Genomic DNA, 20,625 nt, shown 5'->3' on the forward strand with positions numbered 1-20,625 from the left:
AAAAAAAAAAAGAATTACAATCAGGTGAACACTGATCTAAACTAATATTCAAAGAAAATCACAGTGTGTTATTTTCTTGGATAAGCAATTACCATATTTGAAGTATGCTTTTTGATCTTGATCCTTGAATTTGAAATATACTCCACCCTCACTTCCTTTTTATTCCTAAGGCATGTATGTGTGTAAAAGTCTGCATACGTATAATTGTACTGATAAAAAAAAAATTCAAGAAAAATAATAGAAGCCACCGATGTTGTTTCCATTCAAAAATAGTCACTATAGATGTTTTGAGTTAAATCCATCACATCTTTGATAGATTTCATATGTATCATGCATACAATTTGGTAGACTGAATTTTTCTATGTAAAATTATATCATGCATGAGATTGAGAGACAACAAGGACCATAAACTCCCAAAGCCTCAAAGCAGCTACTCTTAGTATTAATATTAGGCTTTAATTTTAAGTCTCTTTATAGAAGCCCATCTCCAGGGAATTTAACTCTATCAGATAAGGGACCATGTCAACCCCTCTGGTTTGGGATTAGATTAACAGGTCTTGTTTTTCCCTTCCTCCAAGACCCCTACACTTACCATGGACTTTTACAAGAGAGAATCTAGGAAGACAAGTGTTTTAAGAGCTGAGTGAGGCAATTCAAGAATGGCTTCCATGCAAATACTAGAATTACTGGAGTTTTTTTGCTTGTTTTTGTTTTTTGGCCACACTCAAAAATCTATCCTCTATCAGAATGACCAGTGGCCTTGTCCTTTGTGAAAGCTACTTTCTTCAAGTGCAGAGAATAATCTTTGTACATACACACTCTAACCCAGGGATCAGCACCTGCCATTTTTGGTGAGCATTTTGTCAATTAATGAAATCTTTGAAGCTTGCTTTTTCATAGCTTCACTGTTTGGATGCACTTTAATTTAATCTATTTCAGAGTATTAATTGTGCCCATTTCCCGCCTCTTATATATAAGGCTATGATAAATGTTCACATACATTAGTCTTTAGGAATGTTTCCCCATCATTTCAAAAGACTAACAATTTTGTCGCACTGACAACAACAAATTTTTCTTATGTAAACTGTTAAAAATAGAGCATATTATTCTAAATGACCGAAACAGAATTATTCTGGTCTCAAGAGCAGATAAAATTAAAAATGGAAACACACAGAGAACTAATGTTTGGAAACTTACTGGTACCAATTATATACAAGTTTTTTACAGAGAGGATGTTAATTATTGATTAATCAAAGCTTCTGGAAAAAGAAGTATCTATGCTCTAGGTTTACACATATATATTCATTTTTTAAAAAGATTTATTTATTCATGAGACAGAGAGAGAGAGAGAGGCAGAGAGAGAGAGGTAGAGACATGGCAGAGGGAGAAGCAGGCTCCATGCAGGGAGCCTGACATGGGACTCGATCCCAGGACCCCAGGTTTACACCCTGGGCTGAAGGCAGGCACTAAATCATTGAGCCACCCGGGGATCCGTACACATTATTCAAATCAGTAAAATGGTTGTCAGTTAAATCAAACATAAATAATGAATACAAAGTGAGAATAAGATTAAGACAGTAGCATCACAGTAATAGAGACTTTATTATCCAAACTTTTTGAAATCATTAAAAACTTTAAGTACCTAGTTGTTTTGACTCCCTAAAAATCACCAATGTTTAAAAGAAAGAAGTCTGGGTATTTCCCTTTTCTTTGGTGATATTTCTTTGCTCCTTTCAGAGAACAGCATGATTCTTTGGGTATTGGGTAGAAAGAGTTCAGAAACTCAAAGTCTCTATCACTTTCCAGGAAACAGGGAAACAGGTATTGATCATATCTGGGGGTAAAGGGAACAGGAGTATGTTCCTATTTCATTCCTGTCCTTGCAATGGCAAGACAGGAATGAAAAAGTAAACATATAATCTCAGAAGAAAGTTCCAACCAGTTGAAAGCTGATTTACATACTTAATGATGTAATAAGAAGCCTATGTTTCCTGTCTGCAGTTCACCTGTCTACCTATCATTCATCAATGCATATGTTACCTGCCTGTATCTAAAAGAATTTGAAGTGAAAACATAAATAAATAAATAAAAATAAATAAATAAATAAAAAATAAAATAAAAAAATAAAAGAATTTGAAGTGGTTAACTCACCAGATGTTTCAGAAACTGTCTTTTTGAGAATTCATGACCATTGCTATCCTTACCACAGCACTGATCCTAACCGATAATTTTGAATCAAGTTCTAGATTCTAACAATGGTAGTTTCATTTAATTCTTCTATTTTTTCTTTAAACTTTTTTCAGATACTATTCAGAGAGAGGAAGATGAAAAATAGCGGAGAATACCCACTCCTTCCTCCCACACTATTAACATTTACTTTTGACTCCCACATCTCAGATTTTCTCCTTTTCAGCAGACGAGATGCTGAATATTTCTTTTTAGCTCATCTTAAAGATGGTGCATTAAAAATTATTGAAAGAACAGAGTCTGGGGAAAAGCACTGAGTCATCAGCATTGATGCTGAAATGGTTTGAGTCTTCAGACACATCCTTAACTTCTTGTGCCTGCGTTCCCCAGTCTGCAGAATAAAATGAATGTCTTACCTTCCTTTAGCGCACGCCCATCCTGAGCCACTTGCTAGGTCAGTAAATTGCCTCACAACAAACGGATGTTCAGAAGAGTTATCCTAAATTTTTAAAGGTTAAATGTAAAATGAATTGGCTACGCTAAAGGAAGAGTTTTCTGGCATCAGGGATAGCAAAAGGGCAGCACAGGGAGTTTTGGGAGGAACCTAGAAAGTAGAGACAGCAGAACCTCGTTGAAGAAAGTTCTGGCTCTGAGAGCTCTCTGAAGCAGCCTTTTCTCTGGATGCTTTTCCCCATCACTGCAAGGTGGGCTGCTGTGAACACCCCCTTTTATCTTGTTATTCAGACCTACTTTCTCTGGGAGAATAGTCAAAATAGATTCAAGCGACAGTGTGAATGTCACCCTAGGGAATAACTTCAGAACTAGATTTGCCCGTTTCTTAAATAGGAAGGTAAATCATACTCCCAAGAGCACGGTGTCAATACCAAATAAGCTCTCCAGGCTACTGGGAGTGGGAGAGCAGAAGAATAGATAGTTTCATAAGTAGATATAATCGTAGCCAAACACTGGAAATAGAAAATACATATACAAGGGTTTACTGGTACAGTTTAACCTCATCCTTAACAGACTCCGCAGACATAGAATTTCCTTGAAATAAGCATTCCTTGCTACCTCCTCCCTTCCTGCAGCTTCTCAATCTTACACCCACAGTGCTATTGGGCTCTGTCTAAAAATACTGTAGCATATGTTTATGTAAAAATACTGCACCATGAAGATAATAAAGGAAGGCTCCCTTGAAAAGCACCATGGGATAGTGAAAAGAGAGCTGAGCTGAAAATGGGGAGATTTTGGTTTCTACTTTGGAGTCTACCTCAAGATGGGACTAAGTCAAATGATCTTTCTAAGCCTCAACTTCTTCATCGGCAAATAAGCAGCTTAGCAACATGCATCTAAAGCCCTTCACGCTCCATCGTCGTGTGAGTCTGTGATAGGTGATATTGAAGGTGCTCTTGAACACTATCATCCGTATGTCTTGCTTTTATTTTCTATTTTACGAATTTTGTTTCTTAGCATTCTTAAATTAAAAAGTAACTTACTGGGGGCCCCCGCAAATAGCCCCGGGGTAAAATGCATTAAGAATAAGCAAACATATTCATTTATATTTCTTGAAATGTCAATTCAAAATTTAAATTGAAGAAGTGTTTTATTATTATTTAGATGGAGGATAAAACTAGTTCATGAAGATACCTCCAGTTGTGAAAGGGCAGACAGAAGAACACCTACTGAGACAAAGAGAGTGGCCTCAGAGAAAAAAAAAGTTTTCTCTAATTATGAATTTATTAAAACCCAGTGGTTCTCAAAAAGGAAAATTTTACCCCAGAGAACATTTGGCAACGTCTAGAGATATTTCTGATGTCACAACTGGCATGAATTATTGGCACCGAGTGGCTAGAGGCCAGGGATGTCACTCATCATCCTATAATGCACAGAATAGCTCCCTTTAACATAGAATTACCCAACCTATGATGTCAATAGTCCCAAGGTTGAGAGATCCTAATACCACCCTCTCAATGCTACTGACCATATTATATTAAGCTTAAAATGCCCAAGTTGATACTGAAACCAGTATCAAAAGAAAAAAACCCAAAAAAACAAAAAAAAATTATATAAATTTTGCCTGGAGAGAAACCATCTCTCAGATGGAAGTGTTACAAAGGAGTTAGGTAAAAAATTACTTTTGTGAGATGCAAGTATTTATTCCTCTATTCTGAGTCAAAATCTAGCAAATTCAACTATTTCGTGTTTCACATATTGCTATTTCTTATCTTTATCTTTATTCTTTTTTAATCTCTAGCCAAAAAAAGTACCTAATATTAGTTATGATCATATTGAGAAATATGACAATCCAGAAAGTTAGTCAGATTTCCAGGTAGTCCTGAACTCTATCACGTCAGATGGTTATTAATGGAGAACCATACTGTGGTTTCAAGTGCCTCACCTTCAAACTAGTGTTCTCTGTGTTGATAGACTTTTGTGATGGACACCAGTCTTCCCTATCTTTCAAATAAACACCGGTAACCGACACTTACAAAAAATAAATTATTCAACAATTGAAAAGGCATGACTGAAAGCTCCTGAGATGAATACAGGGGATCATACTGACCCAAGATCAAGTGTCTAATGTTACTCATTCTTGCTTTCAAACCTATTGTCTTCTATTAAACAGTATTGGGGCCTGGATGCAAAGATGGCCACTATCAATTCATTCCTTCCAGGTACATGCATGTCACTCTTGTATCAAATGGGGCCCACTCCTTCACTCTCTTGAAGCTAGGCTGGCCTGGGACTGCTTGACCATTAAAATACAGCAGGAATGTAGTATATGTATACAATGGAATATTCCTCAGCCATTAGAAATGACAAATACCCACCATTTGCTTCAACGTGGATGGACCTGGAGGGTATGATGCTGAGTGAAGTAAGTCAGTCGGAGAAGGACAAACATTATATGGTCTCATTCATTTGGAGAATATAAAAAATAGTGAAAGGTATTAAAGGGGAAAGGAGAGAAAATGAGTGGGAAATATCAGTGAGGGTGACACACATGAGAGACTCCTAACTCTGGGAAATGAACAAGGGGTCGTGGAAGGGGAGATGGGCAGGGGTTGGGGTGACTGGGTGACGGGCACTGAGGGGGGCACTTGATGGGATGAGCACTGAGTGATATGGTATATGTTGGCAAATTGAACTCCAATAAAAAAAATACAGCAGGAACGATGTTGTGTCAGGTTGGGGCCTGGGCTTTAAGAGGACTGGTGGTTTTTCCTTTCTCCCTCTTGAAACCAAACCCAGTGCTATGAGGAAGCCCTAGCAGCTGCATAGCCAGGTCCATGTTAAGAAGCAGCAAGGTCTCTTACCAACAACCTCGTGGAGCTTCCCAGCTTACAGCCGTCAACAATTTGTTTCCCATGGGTGTGAACCAACTTAAAAGTGGATCTATCAGCCACAGTGCACCACCCCAGTTGGTACCAGACAGAAAAGAGGCAAGTTGACCACATACAATTCTGCCCAATTATAATTCATGAGAGAGTAATTGTTTTGTTTTTAATTTTTTCAGCTCTATTGAGGTATAATTGACAAAAATTGCCTATATTTAAGGTGCACAATGTGACCTTTTAATATATGTACACATTTTGAAACGATTACCACAATCAAGATAATCCACACATCCATCACCTCACATAGTTATCTGGTTTTACTTTTCCTTCTGTGAGAATTTTCTACTCTCTTAGAAAATTCTAATTATGTAACACAGTATTGTTAACTATAGGCACTACTCTACATTAGATCCCCAGAATGTATTCATCCTGCATATCTAAAACCTTGTGCCTGTGACCAACAAATTATCCCCATTTCCCTCACTTCCCAGCCCCCCGTAACCACCATTCTACAATCTGCTTCTATGAACTCAACTTTTTTTAGATGCCACATAGATGCCTCACTCATATAAGTGAGGTAATACAATATATGTCCTTTTGTGTCTGGCTTATTCTACTTAACATAATGTCCCCCAAGTTCATACATGTTGTCTCAAATGACAGGATCTCCTTGTTTTTTTTTACGGCTGAATAATATTTCATTATATATATCAATCGTTCTCTCTTTATATATATATATATATGTGTGTGTGTGTGTGTGTGTGTGTGTGTGTATACACACACACGTACACACATTTCCTTTATCCATTCATTTATCAGTGGACACGTAGGTTGTTTCCTTCCATATCTTGGCTACTGTAATCCTGCAGCAATAAACATGGAGATACAGATATCTCTTCCAGATACAAATTTCCTTTGCATAAGGTAGTTCTGTTTTTAATTTTTTGAGGAGCCTCCATAGCTTTCGACAACGAGAGTATCGATTTACATTCCCACCATTAGTTCACAAGGGTCCTCTTTCCTCCACATTCTCACCAACACTAGTTTGTTACCTTTTGTCCTTTTTATAATGGCCATTCTAACAGGTGTTAGGTGACATCTCACTATGGTTATCTGTATTTCCCTTATGAGTATTAATGTTGGGTACCTTTTCATATACTGGTTGGCCATTTGTAGATCTTCTTTTGAAAACTATCTATTGAGGTCCTCTGCCCATTTTAAAATCAGGTAACTTGTTTTCTTGCTATTGAGTTATTTGAGTTCCTTAAATATTTTAGATATTAACCCTTTATCAAATATATGGTCTGCAAATATTTTCTCCTACTCCACTTGGCTTTGTTTTACATCATTAAATTTTGGAGTAGGTTTTATGCAATACTTGAGTACCACAGCATACATCAAAGTCTAAACTTAAAATAGATCCCTATTCTTGTTATCATGTAAAGAATAATTTTAATTCTATGAATAGCAAATGACCTATGATTTATTGTTTTTCTTATAAACAAGACTCTTTGGGGGTTTTAAGATGGTCAAATATATAAACAAAACCAATTTCATTTCTATTGATAAGTACATGACTTTTGCTGTAAAGTACATGTTGTTTTCACCAGGATTCTAGGACCAAAATGCTCCACACTCACCTTTGGGTCCTCCCTGTGGTGACACTATGTGAATTTGGAATCTTTTATCTTTTTAGAGGCAATTGCTAACATCACCCTGACTCACTGCACTCAACAAAGGAATGAAACTGAATCCATATCCTGTAGAAAGGTACAGTTAGAAAAAAGTTGGGATAGGGCTATAATATGAAACTAGCTGAATTTCTCTTTGTAGAAAGCAGTCGCCATTGGTACTTTCTACTGACTCTTTATTTCATGTTCACCAGCTCTAAGCAGTAAGCATTTAATTAGACATCTTCAAATATCAGTTAACGCCTTATATTTTAAATGCAATTTAAGGAGCCTATGTTAGAGTAAAAGCAACAAGAAACTCAGGATGTGTTTCTTCTTCTTGCTTTGTAAGAATGTTCAGAATACTTGTACAAATTCTAATTGGTTTTCCTGATGTCCTTTAAAGCAGGATTCAAACATAAAGGTTTACTTTATCAGGGACTAATAATCGAATCCGACTGCTCCAGATCTGACTGCTCTAATTTTTATCAAATGCAATAGCAAGTCTAGAGGCCAGAGGTCATAGTCTATAGTCCTATTTATCTGTATCTGAAACTCATGCACTTTTACTCAGTGAGAATATTTGGAGTAGACTTTTAACGTAAACATGCAAACTGCATTTGTGTTTTGACTCATAGCTTCTTGAATTTGGAAGGCACAGGCAAAACTAAAAAGTAGGGAGCTTAGGTCAGGAAAATGCATCCTATTCACTTTCCAACAACAATGGCTAGAACCACTGATGTGTTGTTGAGCAGCGAGTTTTTCTGTTGATTTCTTTGTGGCCTTTATGTGACCTGACAGTTATTCGAAGAGATGAAAACGGAAAAGTTTCTATTCCACCCAGCTGAAGGAAAACATTCACAATGAATGGAACTAGACTTTTATTTCAGGGACAAGAACTAGATGTTTCATAAAGCTTTGTGAAGTGTGGTTACTGTAAGAGTTGGAGTAGTTTGAAGGGAAACTTACAACTTCTAAAGGCAACCGAGAGAGAGGTCAGCAGAATGGATCATTGGCGTAGTTCAGACAAATGAAAATTTCTGTTGAACCAATCAACTGGAAAGAGGGACTAAAATGAAACAGGTCATTTGAATGCACCTCACCTCGCATGAACTAATCTTATTTTCATGGACTGGCTTTACCTCTGCCTTCCATAGATTAGTTACGTGTACATCACGGATATGTATTCAAACCCATGAATGAGTGATCACTTAATGTCCAGTTTAGAAATAAAAACAAAACAAAAAAAGAAATAAAAACAATATACATTAAGTATAATAACCATCGTCTATTCAGTACTTGAAAGAGTCTTTTTACCATGATAATACACGTGTGTATTTGCATATCTGTGACGATTTTGTGAGAGAGCCAATTTCTCGTTTCTCACGTTTATTGTAGTAAGAACATTTAACATGAAATCTACTCTTTTACCAATTTTTTTTAGTGCATAATTACAGTATTATTAACTACCAGCCTATTTCTCTTTTCATTAGTTTTCTCAAATCATTATAACCAGCAGAAAGTAACCGGTTCATTAAATCAAGAAAAACACCTATGATTAAATTTGGTAGACAATCATTTGGGATAAGACCATGAACAGAAATGGCACTAACCAGGGATCCCTGGGTGGCGCAGCGGTTTGGCGCCTGCGCGATCCTGGAGACCCGGGATCGAATCCCACGTCGGGCTCCCAGTGCATGGAGCCTGCTTCTCCTTCTGCCTATGTCTCTGCCTCTCTCTCTCTCTCTCTCTCTCTCTCTGTGTGACTATCATAAATAAATAAAAATTAAAAAAAAAAAAAAAAGAAATGGCACTAACCAGATATGGGAGGATGGTGATGAGTGTGAAAGAGTCCAGTGGCTCATCTGGGGTGGGGGTGGAGGCAATGAGAGCAGGAACCCTAAGAGCCTGGGCTCTGAGTATAAGCCCCAGCTCTCCTGCCTTAGTAGCTGTGGGCCTTTGTGCAACATGACTTCTCTGAGCCATTGTACCCTTGCTTCTAAGGCAGATATAAAAGTAGTGCTTACCTATGGGTTTGTCTGGATGATTAAATGAGAAGACGTATGTATGAAGAATATTAACATATTAATATTTAGAGACTCTCCATCTTCTTTACCCAATGAAGACAGCGTGTGAGTCAAGACAGGTTAGGTTTTCTATGACAGGAAACATCCTTCAACGTTTCCACAGCTCCTCCAGACTAACACCTCGGCAGACAAGTTGTCTGTGGACATGTTTCTGAGGACCTATCCTCCGTGTCTTAGCTCTGCATTTCCGCTCCTTTGATCCTATGGCACCTCTGAGTCAAAATCTGCTTCTGTGATACATTAATAGAACGGAGGGGGAGGGAGTCAAGCCTCAATAGTGACATTAAGATGGAGGCGGAGATTGGAGGGATGCGACTCCAAGCCAAAGAATGCCAAAGGTTGCCCAGAGCCACCAGAAGCTGGAATAGGCAAGGAAGGCTAGTCCTTAAAGCCATCAGCAGGAACATGGCTCTCCTGACACACTGGTTTCAGACTCATGCCCTTCAGAACTGTGAAAGAATAACTTCCTGATATTGCAAGCCATTTGGTTTGTGGTAATTTGTTGCAGAAGCCCTAAAAAACTAATACATATTTGAAGGTCAATGTTTCTGGCTATCTCCCAATCTTTCTCTCCTCTATCAAGATGGCTGTCACAGCTCCAGGTGTCATGTCCATATTCAAGAAAAAAAAAATGATAGAGAAAGGATGTCAACAAATACTATTTATACCATGAATTAGGAAAGTTAAAGCTTTCTTTTTTAAATTTTTTTTTATTGGAGTTCAATTTGCCAACATAGAGCATAACACCCAGTGTTCATCCTGCCAAGTTAAAGCTTTCCATTAAGTGACACCCCACCCCCTAGCAGCCTTTTCTTATTTCTTCCTTACCTAGATAGGTAGCATGAAAACTCCTAGTTCAAACAAACCCTGAGAAAGGGAAGGAAACAATCCCTAAGATTGACGTGGATCTATCTGGATTCATTTCTTGGTAACAGCACATTCCTGCCTCAAACAAAATCTGTATTCTACTAAGCAGGAGAGAAGAGGATAATGAATACTGGGTCAGAACAAGTGTCTTTCAAATAAATGTTAGCTGTTCTTACTATCTGAAAGTAATGGGACTCAAGTAAAGTATTAGAGAGAGAATTTGGGGTTCAAGTCCTTTATGTTAGAACCTCTTAAATAGCACATCAGAGTAAATTAGTGTGCCACTCAGAGTCTATAGGCTGTCACTGGGCTGACAGGAGCTGACCAGGGCCGGTCACTTCTAGCAGCAAACATTTAATCTAATTAGTCCAGTAGTCCATTGAAATGGTATTTGTGCATGTGTAGCATTATGCGAACAGGGTTGGGAGCGTTTCTAATTGCTCAAATAGCAGGGCCTTTATCTGAATTCCTGGGAAAACTGTGAAACAGTCTAGAGCATTAAGAAGGAAAAAGGAAGAGTCAGAAGATGAGAAGAAATAAAGTCACATGGCCCCTTCATGCCCAGAATTCACATCCCAGTGAATCATGCCCCCTAGCATCCTAATGCCTGCACATTCTCCTTCCACCTGGACACTCTACTTGGACATGTGATTTGCTTTGGCCTTTGGGACATCAGCAAACATATCAGAAGATGCTTGTTAAGTGCTTGGAAACTGGGGCTTACATTCTTGGAATAACTTTATGACCATGTAGAGAAACTGCCTGGGGACACATGACCCAGCCAAGGGCCAGCAGAAACTATCAGCCAGCAGATATGCGAGACCATCTGAGACCACCAGGCTCAGTCTCATCAGCAGGTGACTATGGCCTGGACATGGTTAGCAGAAGAGCCACTCGGCTAAGCCCAGCTCAAATTGCAGAATTGTGACCATGCAAATGGCTGCTATTTTGGGGAAACTGAGAGCGTACAACAGGTAACAATATATAACTGATACATCCCTCCAACCTTATCTCCCACCAGCTTCCCTTCCCTCATTCCACCTTTGCCCAAGGTCTTCTCGCTCTTCCTTGAACAGGACAGGCTTATTTTTTCCTCAGGTCCTTGAACTGGGAGCCGCCTATACCTGGAAAGTTGGGGGTCCCTTCATGGTTCATGTCCTCACTGCATTCAAGACTGATCAAATGCCACCTCCTCAAGGAGGCCCTAGTCACCGGTGCGTCTAATATGCCACATACCAGTCCCCATACATTCCTTTTCCTGTTTGCTCCCCTGAGATCTCTCTTGAGTTCTTTTGAATCCACGTGATGTATTTCTTGGATTACTAAGTTATTTTCTGTCTCCTTCACTAAAACATAGGCTCCAGGAGGAGGGAGACCATTATCTGCCATGTTCGCTGCTCTATTACCGATGGCTTGAATAGTTCGGGCATATGGTGGACACCTCAGCAACGTGTTCTGAATAAATGAATAAATGAAATGAAATTTATAAATGTGCATTTGGGTACAACTAGAGGGAATGAGAAGGTGATATTCAGAGCAAAGACTCAAAGTGTCCTTAATTGGAATTGCATTCCCAATAATTTTCATATAAGTGCAGATTTTACCCTTTGACTTTTTAAATTGACACCGAGTTTTAACCTCTTGCTCAGTGCAGAGCTTTTACAGGGCATTCATAATAGTTTTATTTCATTCTAATTAAATATTTAGCTTCTTGTTTGCTATAATTTATAAATAAAGTTCTTAGCAAAGGTTACTGTTTTAAATATACTTCTTTCTTCATGTGGTCATAAATACTCTTCCTAATAAAATGCCTAATTATTGTTTTACAGCTTCTTGAATGTAAAATTTCCAAATAATTGTGAAATTATACTTGTATTAGAAAAGCTTTATAATTCTCCACAGTCTTAACTTAGACTTATTCCACAAACATCTTTAATAATAAAATATAATGATTCATTATTTCCTTATATGGTAATTGCATTCCTTAAAGTCTTAACTCCAGTGAAAGAATGTAAAATAAAGACCTCTGAGAACCCATTACACATATCAAACCATCTGTGGGTTAAATCCCACACATGTTCTACTACATATATGATTTCCTCCAAAACTGCTTTATCTTTAATGTGAGGAATAGTCTAACAATTTGTTATCTGAATCTTAAATCCCTGGTGGACTGTAAGCAGAAAACTGTAAGGAAAAAGAATTTAGGAAACTGTACTCTGCTCTGCCCTGGATCCTTTATTTTTTTTAATTCAAATTCAATTAGACAACATGTAGTATATCATTAGTTTCAGATGTAGTTTTCAATAATTCATCAGTTGTCATCACATCACATGCCCTCCTTAATGCCCATCACCCAGTCACCCCATCCCTCCACCGGCCTCCCCTTCCACTACACCTTGTTCCCATTTCACAGAGTTAGGAGTCTCCCATGTTTTGTCACCCTCTCTAATTTTTTCTCACTCATTTTCCCTCCTTTCCCCTATAATCCCTTTCACTGTTTCTTATATTCCCTGTATGAGTGAAACCATATAATGATTGTCCTTCACCAATTGACTTAACTTCACTCGGCATCATACCCACCAGCTCCAACCACGTCGAAGAAAATGGTGGGTATTCATCGTTTCTAATGGCTGAGGAATATCCCACTGTATACATAGACTACATCTTCCTTATCCATTCATCTTTCGATGGACACTGAGGCTCCTTCCACAGTTTGGCTATTGTGGACTTTGCTGCTAGAATCATCGGGGGGCAGGTGTCCCGGCGTTTCACTGCATCTGTATCTTTGGGGTAAATCCCCAGCAGTGCAATTGCTGGGTCGTAGGGCAGGTCTATTTTTAACTCTTTGAGGAACCTCCACACAGTTTTCCAGAGTGGCTGCACCAGCTCCCATTCCCACCAACAGTGCAAGAGAGTTCCCCTTTCTCCTCATCCTCACCAACATTTGTTTCCTGCCCTAGGTCCTTTAAATTGTTCCTGTCCATTAAAACATATGCTTTGTACATAAACGGCCAAAGTCATTGACAGTCACTTATATTGAATGAGACTGCCTTCTGTTGACCATTTCTCATCTACTGGATTTGTATCTTTTTAATTTTTTGAGTACAGCTGACATACATGTTACATTAATTTAAGGCATATAACATAGTGGTTCAAACCTTAGGCTGGGCTTACCACAGGCATAGCTATTGTCTGTCACTGTATGACCCAGCCACTTGGCCATAGAAAAGGAGGAAATCTTGCCATTTGCAACAACGTGGATTGACCTAAGGGGTATAACGCTAAGTGAGATAGATCAGATCGAGAAAGACACATATTAGATGATCTCACTCATATGCGGAATCTAAAAAAAAAAACAAAACAAATGACTGAACAAACAGCAGAATCTGCTTTTGCATCTTTCTGGCTCTGTGTCCTGATACCCATGTCTAGTTGCCCTGATGCTTCTGAGCGTCTTCTGGCTTAACCATTAACTCTGTCTCTTCTCCCCCTCTCTCTTACACACACATATACCCATGCCCGTAGTCACACACATGCATGCACACACACACTTTTGCTGTTTCCTCGTCCTGACTGTAGTTTCACAGGACCTGCAGCAGTCGCAATACCCTTTTCTCCCATCGTTTCCCAGGAGGGGACAATGGATTATAGCAGAGAGAAACGTGCTTCACATACATATGTATTTGTATATTCCCCATGTATGTGTACATACATAGATGCACATATGCTACAAAAACTAGTATGACTTGAGTTTTATGCTACAGGTTTTGTGTCTGCTCTTACCATTGACCTTGCCTTCATGAATCACAGACACCTAGAACAATTCAGTATAAGGACAAACAAATCTGGACAACATTCATGGTGACCAGCATTAGTGCTATGCATGTTGTGCTGTGGCAAGCAAAGTGCCTTTTAAAAAACAAAAAAAACAAAAACCTGAGCAATTGTTACAGGTCAGCTCAAATTAATGTCATCCTCACTGACTTATTTGTTAAAGACAACATACACTGGGTGCTTTGGCCCAGGAGACCTCCTCTGAAGACATGAAATACTATTTTCAAACTCGCCACTGTGCTCGGCATGGGCACTGGCTAACTCGTAGCTGGCATCCCGTTTAACATACAAACACTAGAAAATGTACCAGGAGAACGATCACATGATATGAGCTCAGCCCAATTATTAGTTTGCGAACCTATCCACAAATTGCAGCTTGTCATTCCACACAATTGAGATGGAAATCTCAGCTTGAGCAAGTAACTTCATGCTTCCACAGTACAATTTAGGATGTGATGGAACTGTGACAAGACACGTGCATAAGGGCACAGACTTCACTTCAACAGAAAAGGCAGGGAGTGGTTTCGGGAAGGGACCAGAAGCAACATTTGCCATGTGATCAAGGTGGGAAGTAGTATTTCTCTGTCGAAGCATAAGTCTGTGGAAAGAACAAAAGAAGGTAATGAAATATGTCATCTCCTTCAGAAAGGTGTCTAGCACAAGCAGTTGCATACCTAGAAGTTTTTGATAGTTGGCAATTCAGTTACCTTAAACTGCATAAATTAAACATCTCTGTGACTTGTCGGGATTTTCTAAGTGGACAAAGGACGAGATGCAGCACATGATGTGCACCTCATTATAAGACTGCACATTTTCCTGAAAACCAGTTCAGTTCCTGCTCCCCTAGGTGTGCGCTGCCCTCCCTGTATCACCATCCATTCTCCCCCCAGCCTGCCACATGCACTCGTCTTCCTTGTGTGCTTTACCTTTTCCCTTTTCTTCCCCTTTCACCTTCAAGGCCCCATGACTTTGAAAACTCCCCTTCTCCTTCGGAACTTCCTCTGTGTTATACTATTTACTGAGCACTGACCAGGTGCTGGGCTTTGCCTACCGCGGCCCGTTGATACCGGCAACAACATTAGGAGATAGACGCTTCATTTATGTCCATTTTACGGATGAGGAAACAAAGCCTTCAAAGGAACAAGTAACTTGCTTAAAATGATACAGCTGCTAAGTTGCAGAACTGAGATTTGAACCCATCCCTGTCGAATTCCAGAGCTCTTGGCCCTTGCCCCAGGCTCTGCTGTATTTAGCGATGAATTAAGTCCAGCCGAGGTACATCCCTGAGCACATGTCAAGTGGAAGTCAGGAGACCCCGATCTGGTGGCCAGATCCCGCGGGGAAATGAGCCTCCGGGCCTGGGGTGCAGGGGGTGGGGGAGCCCGGCCTGCAGGTGCTGCTCCCCGGAGAGTGCGGTGCCCCTGGTGCCCGGGAGACCACGAAAAATCCAGAGCTCCCAGCGGATAAGCTGCAGCAGAGAGGTGCTCCTGGGGGACAGAAGCCTTCCTTTCCCCTTCCAACGGCTCACACGGCCTGGTCACCCTGTGCCAGGGCCTAATGCAGAGAGCGGCAGCAGGGCGAAGGGAACTCTCTGCTGCACCTGTCAGGCTGTGCGGCCCATGCTCAGACTCTGGTTCATCCTTTTTTAAAGATTTTATTTATTTGTGAGACAGAGAGAGAGAGAGAGAGAGAGTGAGAGAGAGAGAGAGGCAGAGATCCAGGCAGAGGGAGAAGCAGGCTCCATGCAAGGAGCCCGAAGTGGGACTCAATCCTGAGACCCCAGGGTCACACCCTGGGCCCCCCAGGGCCGAACACAGTGGCTCTTGAATTACTATACCCTTTCAGCTTACAATCTGGCCCAACGATGTAGACAAACTATATACAAAGCATCACATAACTGCCAGGACACATTAAAAAACCCAGGAAGGTATGCATGTCACTCCTGAGCTCTAGTGTATGGGAAATAACAAATAGGTTCTCTTTAAGTACATTTCAATCCAGTTCTGAATTCCACTGCAGTCACTACGGTGGCTTCTCCTTTCTCTAGGGCTCTGCAAGCACCTTTTGCTGTGCTGTAGCACCCAGGGGGTGGCGGGTGTCTGCGCCCCCTCCTCCTGAGAAGCCTGTTCCCACCACCCCCAACCCTGCCTCCCTCCAGACCAGCCTCTCTTGCCTTCAGAGTCCCTGGTGTTACAGAAGACAGACACCACCACTGACTTCACGCAGCGTCTGCTTTTAGCTCTATGAAAACACTTGGAAGAACAGAAAATACTAAGGAGCTGTCTACCCACTTAGAAAAAAAAACTTGGGAAAAGCAAATCAAAATTAACATTTTAATACACTCTCTTGTCACACACATACAATGCTTATGATTTCAGAACAATCTATTATTCAAGAAAAAACAAAGTGTGAAATAGCAAACGCGCCCGTGTAGTAGCAAGCCCCACCATGTGCCTGCTGTGAGCTGCCCTGACTAGCTCATCAGCCCCTGAGGGCTGGGCCCTGAATCCAGAATATTCCTCCCGCTGTGCCATGAAAAAAAAAGGGGGGGCATATGAGAAACTTCATTCGTGGTCTCACCTGTTCATTTGTGACACTTATTGAGAAGAGAAAAACTCTTGTCTATTGTTTTAATCATCATTCCTGTTTTCAGGATGTAGAAATCACTACTTTCTCTAGGGCTCCATGCTCCCAAACCACAGTATTACTGGTGCTCCTGTCAACATTTCCGATTCCCTGCCACTCTCCTCAAAGCAGAACCGAGGCAGCCTGAAACCCAACTTAATTTCCTGTGCTGGTTTCAAGGTCCTTGGAGATAATGAATGTGTTATTTGATTTATATAGTAAATGTTATTTGCCAGCATGATTTGTGCTCTTGAGACCCTGGGTACATTGTCGAGTTTGTGCGGCGTTTAGAGTGTTGCCTTGAGAGCCTCTCGTTAGGAAGCGTCTTGGGAAAGGAGGCTTATGATCTGCAAAACAGAACCAGGGCCACCTCTGAAAGGCAGGTGGGAGGACTTCTCGTGCTGTCGTGAGCACTTTCCAAGGAACTGCCTGTGGTTTTGCATCTCTGATATGCCGTCTCAAGTGCTAAATGATATGTTGAAGTGTTCGTGCTGTGGGTTTGGTCTCTACTAGAGATGACTTGCTGTTGCATCCCAAGGACAACTGGGAATAATAATAATAATAATAATAATAGATCCCTGGGTGGCTCAGCGGTTTAGCTCCACCTTCAGCCCAGGGCCTAATCCTGGAGACCCAGGATTGAGTCCCACGTCGGGCTCCCTGCATGGGGCCTGCTTCTCCCTCTGCCTATGTCTCTGCCTCTCTCTCTCTCTCTCTGGGACTCTCATGAATAAATAAATAATTTTTAAAAAATAATAACAACTACTGCTGCTGCTCCACCTCAGGGCTGGGAAATGGGACCACAGAGCATTACGGGAAACAAAACCACAGTCCGGATGCTTTGGGCATCTTAGTACACCACAAACAAGGTCAAGATCATAATCCAGAGAGGTTGCTTTTTCTACCTAGTTTTCATATTCTGAAAACTTCTCCCCTCAAATCATGAGAAATACCACTAAGAAAAGGGGGGTAGACGATCTACTTTGTCACTCACCAGATTCTCAAATCCTTTCATCTACCACATACATTACCTTAAGGGATATTCCAAAAAAATAGTTTCTCATAAAAAGAGATACCCATGAAAACAATTTTCTTTAATTTATCCTCATATAACAGAAAATATAACCACTCAAAATACCAGCCTAGTGCCTCGGTGTATGTGTGTGTTTGTGTGTGTGTGTGTATATATATATATGCAGTCCAAAAGAAAATTAATATTGCTGTAAGACTTCTCAAACAATCATGTACAAAGAAATTTTATTTTCTTGATAACAAGCAAACGCATCATGATCAGCAACACTGGAGTCCTCTCTTCACATTCTTTTTTTCCCCTAATAGAACAGTGCCCCTCATAATAAGTTTTGTTCCCTCCTACCATCCCTCAGCGGCACCCAGGAAAAATAGTAAATTAAAGTTTGTGCCCATGAATTACTAAGATCTTTTCAACCTCTCTGAGGCAAAGAGATTTATGTGATGAAACCAATAGCTTTTTGCAACCTGTCTTACTTACAGTGTGCATTGTCTGCACAATAAGCTATGTCTTCCTTTCTTCCTCTATGTTAGCTAGCCTCTAAAGGTCACAAAAGCTAAATCCAAATATAATGACATCCAGTAACATCTCTATTGCCAAGAGACTACTAGCCGGCTCTAATGCAATCCATTCGTTAATGCAGAGTAGCATTTCTCTTAGCATTTATTATGCTCTTGTGCATAGACTCAGATCACTTTATGTTTGCTCTAAAGAATAAGCCATTCTGAACTAAAAGAAAATGAAGGTGTTAATGATGATGATGATGATCATCATCATCATCATCATAAAACTGGGTTTGACTTTGCTGCTGTTTTAGCTGGAGTAAGAAATCTCAGAGAAAAAAAAATTACCCAGCAGATGACTTTGCTTTAATCCGAAGAGCCAAACCTTATATGTAGATAAAAAATATTTATTCCCGTGGAAGTAGATATTACCTTACATAAAACTCTAAATTGAATTCCCAATAGGGCTATTAGTCTAGGTGCTCATTAACCTGTAGAAGCCCAGAAATCCCTAGACCTGAAAGTCCACTGGAGTCATCCCACTGGCACCAGGAATCACTAGAGAACAGCGTTGGAGTTCTCTCCCCAAGCTTAAGAAAAAAGGGAGGGAGTTGTCTTTGGGAGTTGTCTTTCTTGATATAATTTCCCTCCCCCCCCCATTATGAAACCAGTAATTCCTTCTATTCTCTGTGCACCCCAACCCCTTGAGAGGACTGTGCCTTGTTGGCTGAGTTCTCCCAAGGACTAAAACTAACTGTAATCACTTTGTACAGTATATTATTGGAAACCCCATAATGGCATAATGCAAATGGAAAACCTTCTTCTTTCCACTCTTCATATAAAAATTTCCTTTCGTCAAACAAAAATTAAAAACAACCCACTTCCCTTTCCAAAGGGGACTCTTTAGTAGTAAAATGGAAAGATTCCGGCCGTCCTTTGCTGCAGCAACTCCCACGCCTACCTAAGTTAATGACACTGTAGAGCTCTAGTAGTTGCCCTCCTCAGATAACACATTAAAGTGTAGCTCTGGGTGAGAAATAACCTGACATCAAAGACTCTCAAGAAAAACACATTCATTAGACATGAAAACAGCAAGAGAGGAGAGCTCAAGTTTGCCCTCGAAAGAAACGTGAAGTGTCAAGATTCTGAGGTCACACTAAATCCTAGAAAGCCACGAAAGACCTTCTATATTTGATAATGCTGCTTTGGTGTGAAGAAGCTGAGTACTTATAAAATTATGTCACATTTAACCCGAATCACAGGCTGTGGTCTTCACTGAACACCTGCGCTTGAGTTCCAACCCATCATGTCCCCTGAGGAGAAATGAAAACTGCGACATCTGCTAATGATGTGACTTTCAATCCTGCCACGGAAGGGAGAACTAATGCAACAAATCTACCTCTATGGAGAAAAAGAAGCCGCTTAAATAATTCCAAGCTTCTGAAGGGTCTAGGAGATAAAGCAGACTGAGATGAATGAATTCGCTGTTTCCTTAACTTAGTGTAGAGGAGGCAGGTGGACTCAGAGCCAAGGATCCTAGTTTTTATTCCCATTTATACTTCTGGCTCATTAAAACATCCAAGAGCAACCAACTCATTGTCGCTTGTCTTGGTTTTCCATTTATTAAATTCTAGAATGCATGATGTTGTGGTGGGTTCCGAGTCACTCAGTCCTTCCAACAGGCCCAGGAGGCCCTATTCTGACCATCATAAGCCTCTAAATAGCACGTAGAAGATCCAAATATGAAACTGGTGTTTTAGCTAAACTGGTACTCTGGCTCATAGGTGCAGGTCAGGGTTGCCACAGTGGAATTTGCATGAGATCTGGGAGTGGGGTGTAGCAGTGGGCATTAAGGTCAGATGAAGCCTCGAAAACTCATGCACTCTGCTGATGACTTGATGGCTCACCTTGTTGAGTTAGGCAGCAGCTACTTGGGCCGGCAGCCCTCCCTCCAAATTTCTCATTTTTTTCTGAGCACATAGGCAGCTCTGCAGCAAGATCCTTCTGCAGATTTTCTCCATGATCCCAGCTAGATATAGGGTGAGACTAATGTGGGTCCCAGCTTTCCATCCAGCTTGCTCTCTCCACTGCCTGCCTGGGGCCTACGGTGGTTTCAGCCTACCCCTGTTGCAGAAGCAAGAGCTCGCCTCAGTGCTCTCGTCAAAATATTTGGGTCCCTCACTAAATCTACAAGTTGAAATCGTAGTCCCCAAAGCTGATGTTTTGAGGACGTGAGGCACTTGGGAGGTGATCAGGTCAGGAAGGCCCTCAGTAGGTCGTTCAGAGCCATTGCAGAAGTCCAGACGGAAGCTCACCGTGGGAGGCACAGTGAGAAGGCAACGGCTCTGAACCAAGGAGAGGGTACTGGTCAGAGCACACCCACGCAGGGGCCTTGGCCTGGGCTTCCCGACCTCCAGAACTCTGACGAATAAACGTCTGGCTTTGTAAGCTACCAGTCTGTTGTATTTCATTCCAGAAATC

The 20,625-nt window shown here is 40.7% G+C and overlaps 1 long non-coding RNA gene across 1 annotated transcript; it reads right to left on the minus strand.

Annotated features, from left to right (window-relative positions):
• Positions 1-12,367: 12,367 nt before the first annotated feature.
• On the minus strand, positions 12,368-19,751 carry LOC125754818 (uncharacterized). The gene is made up of 2 exons (XR_007409664.1): positions 19,544-19,751; positions 12,368-14,584 (listed from the first exon to the last, which is right to left on the minus strand). It is a non-coding gene; the product is annotated as an uncharacterized LOC125754818 (long non-coding RNA).
• Positions 19,752-20,625: the final 874 nt, after the last annotated feature.

This window comes from Canis lupus, chromosome 3 (genome assembly GCF_003254725.2).
Source record: "Canis lupus dingo isolate Sandy chromosome 3, ASM325472v2, whole genome shotgun sequence".
Taxonomy (NCBI): domain Eukaryota; kingdom Metazoa; phylum Chordata; class Mammalia; order Carnivora; family Canidae; genus Canis; species Canis lupus.